Consider the following 11,094-nt stretch of genomic DNA (forward strand, 5'->3'; position numbering starts at 1 on the left):
ATTCGTAAGTTCGTTCACGAAGACGCCAAAAATTGGGATAAATGGTTGGAACCCCTTCTGTTTGCTGTACGCGAGGTTCCCCAAGCCTCCACGGGGTTTTCCCCCTTCGAGCTTCTTTTCGGTCGCCAGCCCCGTGGGGTGTTGGATGTATTGAGGGAGACTTGGGAGGACGGACCATCCGCTAGTAAAAACGAAATTCAGTATGTCCTGGACCTGAGAACAAAACTCCACACATTGGGGCGGCTCTCTTTGGAGAATTTGTTACAGGCCCAGGACAGACAGAGACAGCAATACAATAGGGGGACTAAACTTCGTCAATTCACACCGGGAGATAAGGTACTTGTATTACTTCCCACGTCCAGCTCGAAATTACTCGCAAAGTGGCAAGGGCCATTTGATGTCACACGGCGAGTTGGTGATCTCAACTATGAGGTAATTCGATCGGATCGGGGGGGGGGGGGACGTCAGATTTACCACCTCAACCTGCTTAAAAAATGGGTTGAGGCTGAAGCAGTGATGCTGGTGACGGTGGTGACTGGAGAGGAGGATCTCGGGCCAGAAGCGAATATCAAATCCCAGTCATTCGCTCTTGCTCCCTCTGGTGACCACCTCTCGCCCTCGCAGCTCGCTGACATCACAATCTTACAGGCAGAATTTGCCGATGTGTTCTCACCCCTGCCTGGTCGAACAAACCTCATTCAGCACCACGTTGAGACAGATCCGGGGGTCGTGGTACGTTGCCGCCCGTATTGTTTACCTTAACACAAAAAGAAAACCGTTCAGGCCGAATTAGAGACAATGCTGGACATGGGGGTCATAGAAGAGTCCAACAGTGACTGGGCGAGCCCGATCGTTTTGGTACCCAAACCTGACGGTTCGATTCGGTTCTGTGTGGATTATAGGAAGGTGAACGCGGTGTCTAAGTTTGATGCGTATCCAATGCCCAGGATTGACGAGTTGCTTGATCGGCTTGGTTCTGCTCGCTTTTATTCGACGCTGGACTTAACAAAAGGTTATTGGCAGATCCCCTTATCTCCAATATCTAAAGAAAAAACAGCTTTTACCACGCCGTTTGGATTGCACCAATTTGTCACACTTCCGTTCGGGTTGTTTGGGGCACCGGCGACTTTTCAGCGTTTGATGGACCGAATTCTCCGGCCGCATGCTGCATATGCCGCTGCTTATTTAGATGACATCATTATTTATAGTAATGATTGGCAGCGTCATATGCAGTATCTGCGTGCTGTCCTGAAAACGCTGAGAAGAGCTGGGCTCACAGCCAACCCGAAGAAGTGTGCAATTGGGCGGGTTGAAGTAAGATATCTGGGCTTCCACTTGGGACATGGACAGGTGCGTCCCCAAATTGATAAGACTGCTGCGGTTGCAACCTGTCCGAGTCCTAAGACCAAAAAGGAGGTTAGACAGTTCCTGGGGCTAGCGGGATACTATAGACGGTTTGTTCCCAATTATTCTGACCTCGCTAGCCCGCTGACTGATCTAACTAAAAAGGGCGCTCCAGATACGGTTCAGTGGACGGAGCAGTGCCAGCAGGCTTTTACCAACATAAAGGCTGCTCTGTGCGGCGGACCACTTTTGCATGCTCCTGACTTTTCTCTCCCTTTTATCCTACAGACGGATGCCTCGGACAGGGGTTTGGGCGCGGTCCTGTCCCAGGAGGTGGAGGGGGAGGAACGGCCGGTGCTGTACATCAGTCGGAAGCTTTCTAAGAGAGAGACGATGTACAGCACCATAGAAAAGGAGTGTTTGGCCATCCGTTGGGCTGTTCTCACCCTCCGATACTACCTCCTGGGCCGGGAGTTCACCCTGTGTTCGGACCACGCTCCCCTTCAATGGCTCCACCGCATGAAAGATACCAACGCGCGGATCACCCGTTGGTATCTGGCTTTACAACCCTTTAAATTTCAGGTGGTCCACAGGCCGGGGACGCAGATGGCTGTGGCCGACTTCCTCTCCAGGAGGAGGGGGGGGGGGGGGGCTGCAGGCCGGACGGTTCCCCGGCCTGAGTCGGGCGGTGGGGGTATGTGATGAGGGGGGCGTGGTTTTAGCGCCGTCTGTAGTGAGAGACAAGTCAGAGGGCGCGGCGGTGAGTAAGTGGGTCAAGTGCAAATGATAAACACCTGTGTCTGATTGCAGTGATTGGCGTGGGGAGACGGATAAAAACCACAAAGTGAGAGAATGAGGGGAGAGAGAAGGACTGGCGACTCGTACGTGAGCAGTGTTGAAACTGGGACAGCTGAAAGCAGCGTGGAAGGAGTTTGACCGAAGCTGTGGAGGACGTTGAAGCTGAACCAGCGTGGAAAGAGTTGTTATTAGAAATATTGTGTTGCTGTAGTACTACTACGGTAAATGCGCTGTGTGCGCAGCAGTTATTGTTTTTGTTGAGAAATAAAATCCGTACGAGTCCCAGTCTCGCCGACCCTGTCTCCTTCTTCCTCCATAAAGACGAACTTTGTTACAGTGTGTGTGTTCAAACTGTAGAGACATGCCTACAGATAATGAGAGACTCTGCTGTGGTCAGCCTCCAGACCGCTGTATTAGTAAACTGCCACACATGGACTTCTACATCCTGGACGAGGGAGTTCTGCGTCTAGCTCGTGCTGCGTGGGATGACATCTTTGCAGTGAATGACGTACAGGAACCAGGCGAAGAGCAACGCTCTTACAGACATGCAGCTTATAGGAATTTCGTGCTCTGGCAACATGGGCGTTTAGGGGAGGGCAATAGAGTGGTCATAGCAAGCTGTGTTGTGTGGCGCATTAGGGACAAGTATCCAGACACTAATGGACAATACACAGGCTTTAGAGTGCGCCGGCTTCCATGACTAATTAATATCAATAAAAGGTCTACATTTGAAAATACGTGTTAAATTTATTTTTTAGTTCAAGAAGATTTTACAATTGTTTACATCCTTGAAAGTAGATTTTACAGTGATTTCTCAAACTACCTATTCACTTACAGTATATAGGAAAACAAATAATAATAAAAGATTATTATGCACAGCATAAAAGTTATCAAAAAATGTATTCAAGATTTCCATTACACGAGAGTAGATGTTAAAACTTCATGCTGATTTGTACTCGGCTTTCGCCAAGATAAGCACCAACTAAGACGTAGCTTTACAGTAACCTATGCTTCTCCATCCATTTACGCTTCTTTCCATCTGGTGACGTGAATCTCCTTCTGTCTGGTGTTAATAGTGTATTTGCGCGTCAGCACACACAACGGCTGCAACCACAGTGCGGTCCCCCCATAACAACCCTCTGGATTGAGCGGAGTAGGGAACATCTCTAGGGTCTTCAAGTGGGCACCTTCCGTCCTCAGTGTTTCGTCGACTAGCCCACGACACCTCAAGAGGGCTCGACAGTGACTCTGGCGTCCCAGAGTCACCCCCCTCCGTCCCCCACTCAACTCAGCCCAGCTTACTGACCTCTACTTCCCTCTTGCTGCTGAGACCTAACCACAATCTCACAATCTCTCCGCAACCCAACCATACGCGCCAACCCGTTTGACTAAGGCTGTCGAGCCCCACTGGTGCGTTAATATGCAGTTTCAGTGGCAACGGTTCCGTATGGCATACCACCTACCGCAAAACACAATATCTGCCCAACATCCCGTCATTCACGCAATATACACAGTAACGTAATGACTGTAAATACTATACAACCTATACAAATAAACCAACACCCTTCAAGTTTTCAAGAATTCTACGAAACCGTAGCATGGCGGCCTGTACTCAGCCAGCTAGAAAGAATGAACAAAAACAGTTTCAAAACAAAACAAAGAGTTCTGTTTTAATCTTCCATTACTAGAGCCGTGGCTCCCTGAGAAATGTCTCTTGCCACAAGTTCAGAAGTGGGGGGTGGTGTGTCTGCTGTGCCAACCAGCCCAAAGCGCTCAGGGTCATCTTCTATAAGAGTTCTTCTTCGAGGAAGGCCGGACCCACTCTCTAATCTTCTCCTAAGAATTGCCTTCTGAAGGTCGGGAATGTAGGCATATGTCTTGGCCTCCTTTGTAACATGCACACTCCAGTTTTTAGACTTCTTGTTGTAGTACCTTCTGTAACTGTAAACACATAGAATACCACATAGTATTCACCTTCCAACAATAAATTAAAAAGTGTATACAATAAAAATACATACATTTTTTCTCCTTTTCTGTTGCGTCTATGCTCGCGGCGATTGTGGTAGTTGTAATCAATTGCAGCAAGAAAAACCCTGGTTGTGTACACTTTATACTTGTAGGCAAAGCGCTTCCCTGCGTACATCAGAATAGGGTTCTGAAAACTCTCCAAATCTGAGGTAGTCCTGTAAAAATTAGATTGAAATTGTAATGGTGGTCTATGGCATTTACAGTATCCAAAGCAAAAAAATTAAATAAAAAAATAAATAGATAAACTGCACAAACATACCTGAATGTGATGTACTTTTTCACATCTTTCAGCCAGCGTTTATTCAAATCAATGGCAGTTAGGGTTTGATGAGCAGCAGAACCTGCAACCCAAGAAAGTTATGAGACAGCTATATCAACATGCATTTGTACTAAATTCAATTATCTAAATGTGTGAAACAAAATGCTTGATGTTACCTTGCTGTATCCATGGCTTATCGTGACTGCTGTCATCCAATGGCTCATGCTCACAGAACCCTGTGGCCCATGTGTGTTCATTGCGTACATGATGAAGTACACCATGCCACAGCATCTGTAAAGTAAAAGCATTGATAGATTACAGTTGACAATAGCACACACTTTGAGTATCTGTTGTTATTCACATACCTTAAACTGCACTACAGTTGTTGCATGCTGACAGCAATACCAGAAGTGGTTCACTATATCCTTGACCCAATGCATCAGCACAGAATCTTCCTTGCCCTTTGCTGTCTGATTACAAAATAAATAATGAGAATGACTTTGAACAAAAGGTCTAAACCTAATTGAGATTAAATCATTCAACATATAACAACGGTAAATGTGGCAATTTGACTTACTTCGCGAAGCTTCCTTCCATGATTTTTGGAAGCATGCCAAACATCCAGCGAATGGGTTAAACTCCAATCCTTGTATTTTCCACGTACTGGATCTAAAGATATTATATTTCATAAAATAAATCATTTTTGAATGAGAAGTGAGATTGAGTGTGTGGATTATACTTACCGAGCAAGGCAGATATTTGTCTGTGCGCATCCGTCACTACTTCCTTGATAGGGATTTCGTTGAGAAGGCAGTCCATTGTACTTTCAAAACAGACTTTCTCCAAGATGACCGAATTCCTGCCACATTTCCTTTTGTCCTCGCTCACAATGTGCACAATATCGCGAGTCTCGAGCTCAATCATAGTGTATGTACAAAATTGTCCACAGTGGCCTACAAATAACATTGGGTAAGTAACTGAGTTCCCCTTCAGGGACTACCGCTGCGTGAAATCGCAGTGGGAACGCCCTCAGCGTGACGCGTCTGAAGCATGAATGAAATCAGTCAATGGAGAGAATGAGCGTACGGCGAGTGACGTCATCGACCAGGAAGCTATAAATATCCCCTGAGTACACAACACTCCAGCTTTTAGTTACTTCAGCAGCTCTGTGTGTGTCTGAATCTGTCGATTGTGTTTGTCTGTTTTGTCAGGAGTTTTCACTATATATATTTTATATAAAAAAACCAATATGAGCGAGCAGTATAAGAAGTGTGTTCCCCCCTGTACTCGGCACATCACGGGTGGGGATTCACACGAGCTAAGTGTGGCTTGTTTGGGAGTGCAGCAATGCCCAGTCGGCTCTCGAGGGAGTCGATTGTCAGCATTGCGAGCGTTTTCCCTTGAGAACTCTGCGCTCGCGGCGATCGCTCTTCGAGGAGAGTGATTTGCTGCGAGCTCCCCGAGGCTCGGGTCCCGCTTCTGTTGAGGCAGAGCGGCGGCGCTTGTCTTGGGGCTCGCAGATGGATCTCGCTGGCGACGTTGAGACGGGCTCCGCCCTATCTCAGCTATCTCCGACGAGATCTAGTGCCTCTCACCCGGCTCTGGAAGCACGCGCTGCGGCGGTTACTTCTGCCCGGGTGGAGGCACATGATGATGTTGAATTGAGATTTTCCAGTTCTGAGGAGCTGGATGTCGAAAGTTTATTATCAGAGAAAACTAGTTTATCACATTATACTGCAAATGAAGAAGGTTTGATGGATGTATTATCTCGGGCTGTTGAAAAGCTAAAAAAAAATAATAATAATAATAACAGTATCGAGTGGCCAGCTGATAGACAGGTTTCTAGAATTAAAAGCAATCTAGATGATAGATTTCTGTCTGCACGACCTCAACCTTCTACCCGGTGCTTACCGTTCTTCCCAGATCTTCATGCTGAGGTTTCAAAGACCTGGGTTAGACCGGTTTCAAGCAGAATTTACACAAATCAGTCCAATGCTTATGGTAACATTGTTGGTGCTAAATCTGCTGGTTATGTGACGATACTGTAGGCGGAGGAGACGCTTGCGAGCTATCTCTCTCCTGCTTCATCGTCTTCACTTAAAGCACCGGCTCTTCCACCAAAAAATAAATAAATAAATATATATACCTCTGTGCTGGTGGGGAAGGCTTACTCGGTGGCTCGGCAGGCGGCTGCATGTTTGCATACGATGACTTTTATGCAGGCTTTTCAGGCCGACCTGCTCAAAGGAAATCTGAGGGGGGTCCCCGCCGAGAGAGACTTGCGTTCACCTCCCTTAAGGGTGCCCTGTCTCTCCCGGCGCCCTCAGGGGCCCGTCCTACTAACCCTGCCGAAACAGGGCGTAGAAGGGTCTGGCGAGTGCTTTCCCGAGGGACGCTCGCCGCCTCTAAGGAGGGTTCTAGTGTGGTCAGACCAGTCGTTCCCTGCCGGTGCGCCGTTACAGGGCACTGTGTCTGTCACGCAGAATGTTCAACCAGAGCAAAGTCTTTCGTCGAGTTCGTCTTCAAAAAGAGCACAGCAGAAGCGGAGTGTCACGTCTCGTGCCCCCCTGCAGAGAAACTGGAGGGACGAGGCGGGGTGCTCTCCGGCGCGGCCTTCTCGGGGCAGGACTGATCTGAGGACAGTCATTGTCGCCAGAAAGGCCGCGTCGAAAAAGTCCTGACGGGCTGAACGTCAGGACTCTGAGGGTGGTCCCCATCGGGAAAAACTTGAGTTCACCGCACAAAAACACGGTGCCCTGTCTTTAGAGAGACTCGGCGAGCGATTTCCCGAGGGACGCTCGCCCCCTCCAAGGAGGGTTGTGGAGTGCTCAGACCAGCTGTTTCCTGCCAGTATGTTACAGGGCGCTGTGTCTGTCACTCGGGATGTTCATCCGGAGGCCAGCCTCGAGAGGCTGGTTCCCTTAGTAGAGTTCCTGGCGGAATGGGTCCCCCACCCAGCAGGGAGTTAGGATACTACTTCATCAAAAAAAAAAAAAAAAATCCTGACGTGCTGAACGTCAGGGTTCTGAGGGTGGTCCCTATCGTGAAAGACCTGAGTTCACTGCACAAGAACACGGTGCCCTGTCTTTTCCGATGCCCTCAGTGGTCTGCTCTACTAACCCTGCCTTCACAGGGCGTAGAGAGACTCGGCGAGCGATTTCCCGAGGGACGCTCGCCCCCTCCGAGGAGGATTGTGGAGTGCCCAGACCAGCTGTTCCCTGCCAGTACGTTACAGGGCGCTGTGTCTGTCACTGGGGATGTTCAAATCAGATCCGAGGACTGGTTTGTCATGATAGATCTAAAGGACGTTTACTTCCATGTATCTATCCTCCCTCAACACAGGAAGTTCCTGAGGTTCGCTTTCGGGGGCGAAGCGTACCAATATCGGGTTCTTCCGTTCGGCCTAGCACTGTCACCCCGAACATTCACGAAGTGTATGGATGCTGCTATAGCCCCGCTGAGGTTACAGGGCATCCGCTTTCGGTACTATATAGACGATTGCTTGATTCTAGCTCAATCGGAACAACAGGCGGTTCGGCACCGAGATGTCGTTCTTGCTCATATCAAGTGACTGGGGCTGAGGCTCAACGCCAAAAAGAGTGTTCTTTCTCCATTACAGAGAACCACTTTTCTAGGTGTAGTGTGGGATTCAACGACGATGCAGGCACGATTGTCACCTGCTCGTATTGCTTTGATTCTCGCTGCAGTAGATCAGGTCAAGCTAGGCCAGTCATCCACTGTAAAACAGTTCCAGAGACTGCTAGGTCTCATGGCAGCTGCGTCCAACGTGATACCTCTTGGCCTCTTGCACATGAGACTGTTACAGTGGTGGCTCAGGACCAAGGGATTCTCCCCGAGGGGAAATCCGCTTCGCATGATCGTGAGTTTGCGACGGTGTAATCACGCCCTGATCATGTGGAAAGATCCTTGGTTTCTGTCCCAAGGCCCTGTGTTAGGAGCTCCTTGTCGTCGCGTTATGCTAATGACAGATGCCTCTCTCACGGGTGGGCTCAGGGTCTGTGGGAGGACCATCATCGTCTGTGGCACTTAAACTGCCTAGAGATGTTGGCGGTGTTTCAGGCTCTGAAACACTTCCTCCCAGACCTAAGGGGCCACCATGTTCTTGTCCAGACAGACAACACATCGGTGGTTTCTTATATCAACCATCAGGGGGGTTTGCGTTCTCGCCCGCTTTACAAACTGGCACGTCAGATCCTTCTATGGTCCCAGGGGAAAATTCTTTCTCTGAGAGCTTTTATCTCCCGGGGTATTTAAATCAGGGGGCAGACATCCTGTTAAGACAGGGGCCGAGGCCCGGGGAATGGAGTCTTCACCCCGAGGTGGTGGAACTCCTATGGAAACATTTCGGTCTTGCCGAGGTAGACCTATTTGCTTCTCGAGAAACATCACACTGCCCGCTGTGGTTCTCTCTCAGCCATCCAGCCCCGCTGGGGTTGGATGCGATGGTACATCCGTGGCCGAGGTCACGCTTGTACGCTTTTCCCCCGATCGCTCTGCTCCCAGGAGTTCTGGAGAGGGTTCGCCGGGACGGGCTCAGTCTCCTGCTAATAGCCCCGTTCTGGTCGGCCCGGGTATGGTTTGCGGCCCTAGTGTCTCTCCTCAACGGCTCTCCCCTAGAGATACCGATCAGGGGAGATCTGCTCTCTCAGGCGAGTGGGTCGATCCTTCACCCCCGTCTAGAGCTATGGAGGCTGTGGGCTTGGCCTCTGAGGGGGCCCAGCTCATAGATTCTGGTCTCTCGGCTGAGGTCGTTGAGACCATCCTCCGATCCAGAGCTCCCTCCACGAGGAAGTTATATGCCGCGAGGTGGAAACTTTTCACCTCTTGGTGTGGAGAGCGCCAGCAGGACCCAGTTAACTGCCTGGTTGGTACAGTCCTGGATTTCCTGCAGGACTGTCTCTCCACAGGGTTATCCCACTCCACACTGAAGGTGTATGTGGCGGCCTTAGCTGCTTACCACACCCCTTCAAGTGGAGGTTCCCTCGGGAAACACCCGCTTATGTCTCGCTTCCTTCGTGTCACCTTGAGGCTGAGGCCTGCAGTTCGCACAAGGGTACCAGCTTGGGATCTGGCCGTCATCTTAGAAGGTCTCTCCCTTGCTCCTTTCGAGCCCATCGAGGAAGTTTCGGAAAAGTTTCTTACTCTAAAGACTATCCTTCTTCTCGCTATCTCATCTCTAAAAAGAATTGGAGATATTCAAGCACTTTCGGTGGCTCCCTCGTGCCTGGAATTTGCTCCTGGTTGGTTAAGGCCTTTCTCTTTCCGAGACCAGGTTATGTTCCTAAGGTTCCAACTGTTTCAGTTAGACCTATAGTTCTGCAGGTTTTCTGTCCTCCGCCTTTTCTGACGTCAGACCAGGAGAAAATTAATTTGCTGTGCCCAGTTTGGGTTTTGATGCTTACGTCCACAGAGCTGCCCTGTGGAGGAGATCGGAACAAATGTTCGTCTGTTTGGGTCACCTAAGAAAGGGTGTCCTGCATCTAGAAAAAGGATGAGCAAGTGGGTGGTCGAGGCCATCCCACTTGCTTATGGTTCGGCCCATCAGCCTTCACTTTGGCTGTAAGGGCTCATTCCACCCGGAGTATGGCTGCTTCTACAGCTCTTCTTTCAGGAGCTTCTCTTCAGGACGTTTGTGATGCGGCAGGCTGGTCCTCACCGCACACTTTCGTTAGATTTTATTCCCTCGATCTTAGCTCCACTCCCGGGGCTCAGGTTCTCTCGTCGGTTTGTGTCTCCTAATGACACACGACGGGGATTTGGTCGTATGGGGATGTGGGTATTGCGTTCCCACTGCGATTTCACGCAGCGGTAGTCCCTGAAGGGGAACGTCCCGGGTTACGTATGTAACCCTAGTTCCCCGAAGGGACGGACGCTGCGTGTCCTGCCATACTCTCGGCATCCCCTTGGGTCGCTGCTTCAGTAACTTTTAAGCTGGCGTGTTGTGTACTCAGGGGATATTTATAGCTTCCTGGTCGATGACGTCACTCGCCGTACGCTCATTCTCTCCATTGACTGATTTCATTCATGCTTCAGACGCGTCACGCTGAGGGCGTTCCCACTGCGATTTCACGCAGCGTCCGTCCCTTCGGGGAACTAGGGTTACATACGTAACCCGGGACGTTTTTTACACTTGTTAAGATTTTTCTTATAGCGCAACATACCTAGGGAGTCCATTCTGCCATCACCTGATAAAAAGAAGAGAAACAAGATTAGAACTGAAATATACCAATGTAATCATCTTCCCAAAAATGACACATTTATTTACATACAAACATTGAAAATGACACATACCAAGTACAACTACTTCAGTCTTTTGTCGAAGCCTGTTCAACACCCTCTCTCTACTCTCTTTCCAAAGCTCCTCTACAGGCTTTGGGCAGTATTCAGACTGTAAGGCAAAAAAAGTAGTCTCAGCCACCATTCCCATACACATAAACTTGAAGAGGAGATGGATTTTTCTGTAGTTATTGCCAGAGAGAAGGATGTTTGTTGCCAGCATGAAATCGCCTCCTTGCATGCCAAATTTTAGGAGCGGCTGAGAATTCCAATGCCAAATTGTGTGTCCGCGAGGGCAAACCTAATAAAAGATTAACAGAGCAAATAGCAATTCAATACATTCTCTCCCAACCTTTACCAACACCCCC

The sequence above is a fragment of the Siphateles boraxobius genome, unplaced genomic scaffold (assembly GCF_051911475.1).
Source record: "Siphateles boraxobius isolate OS27281-9 unplaced genomic scaffold, OSU_SipBor_1 19, whole genome shotgun sequence".
Lineage (NCBI taxonomy): Eukaryota > Metazoa > Chordata > Actinopteri > Cypriniformes > Leuciscidae > Siphateles > Siphateles boraxobius.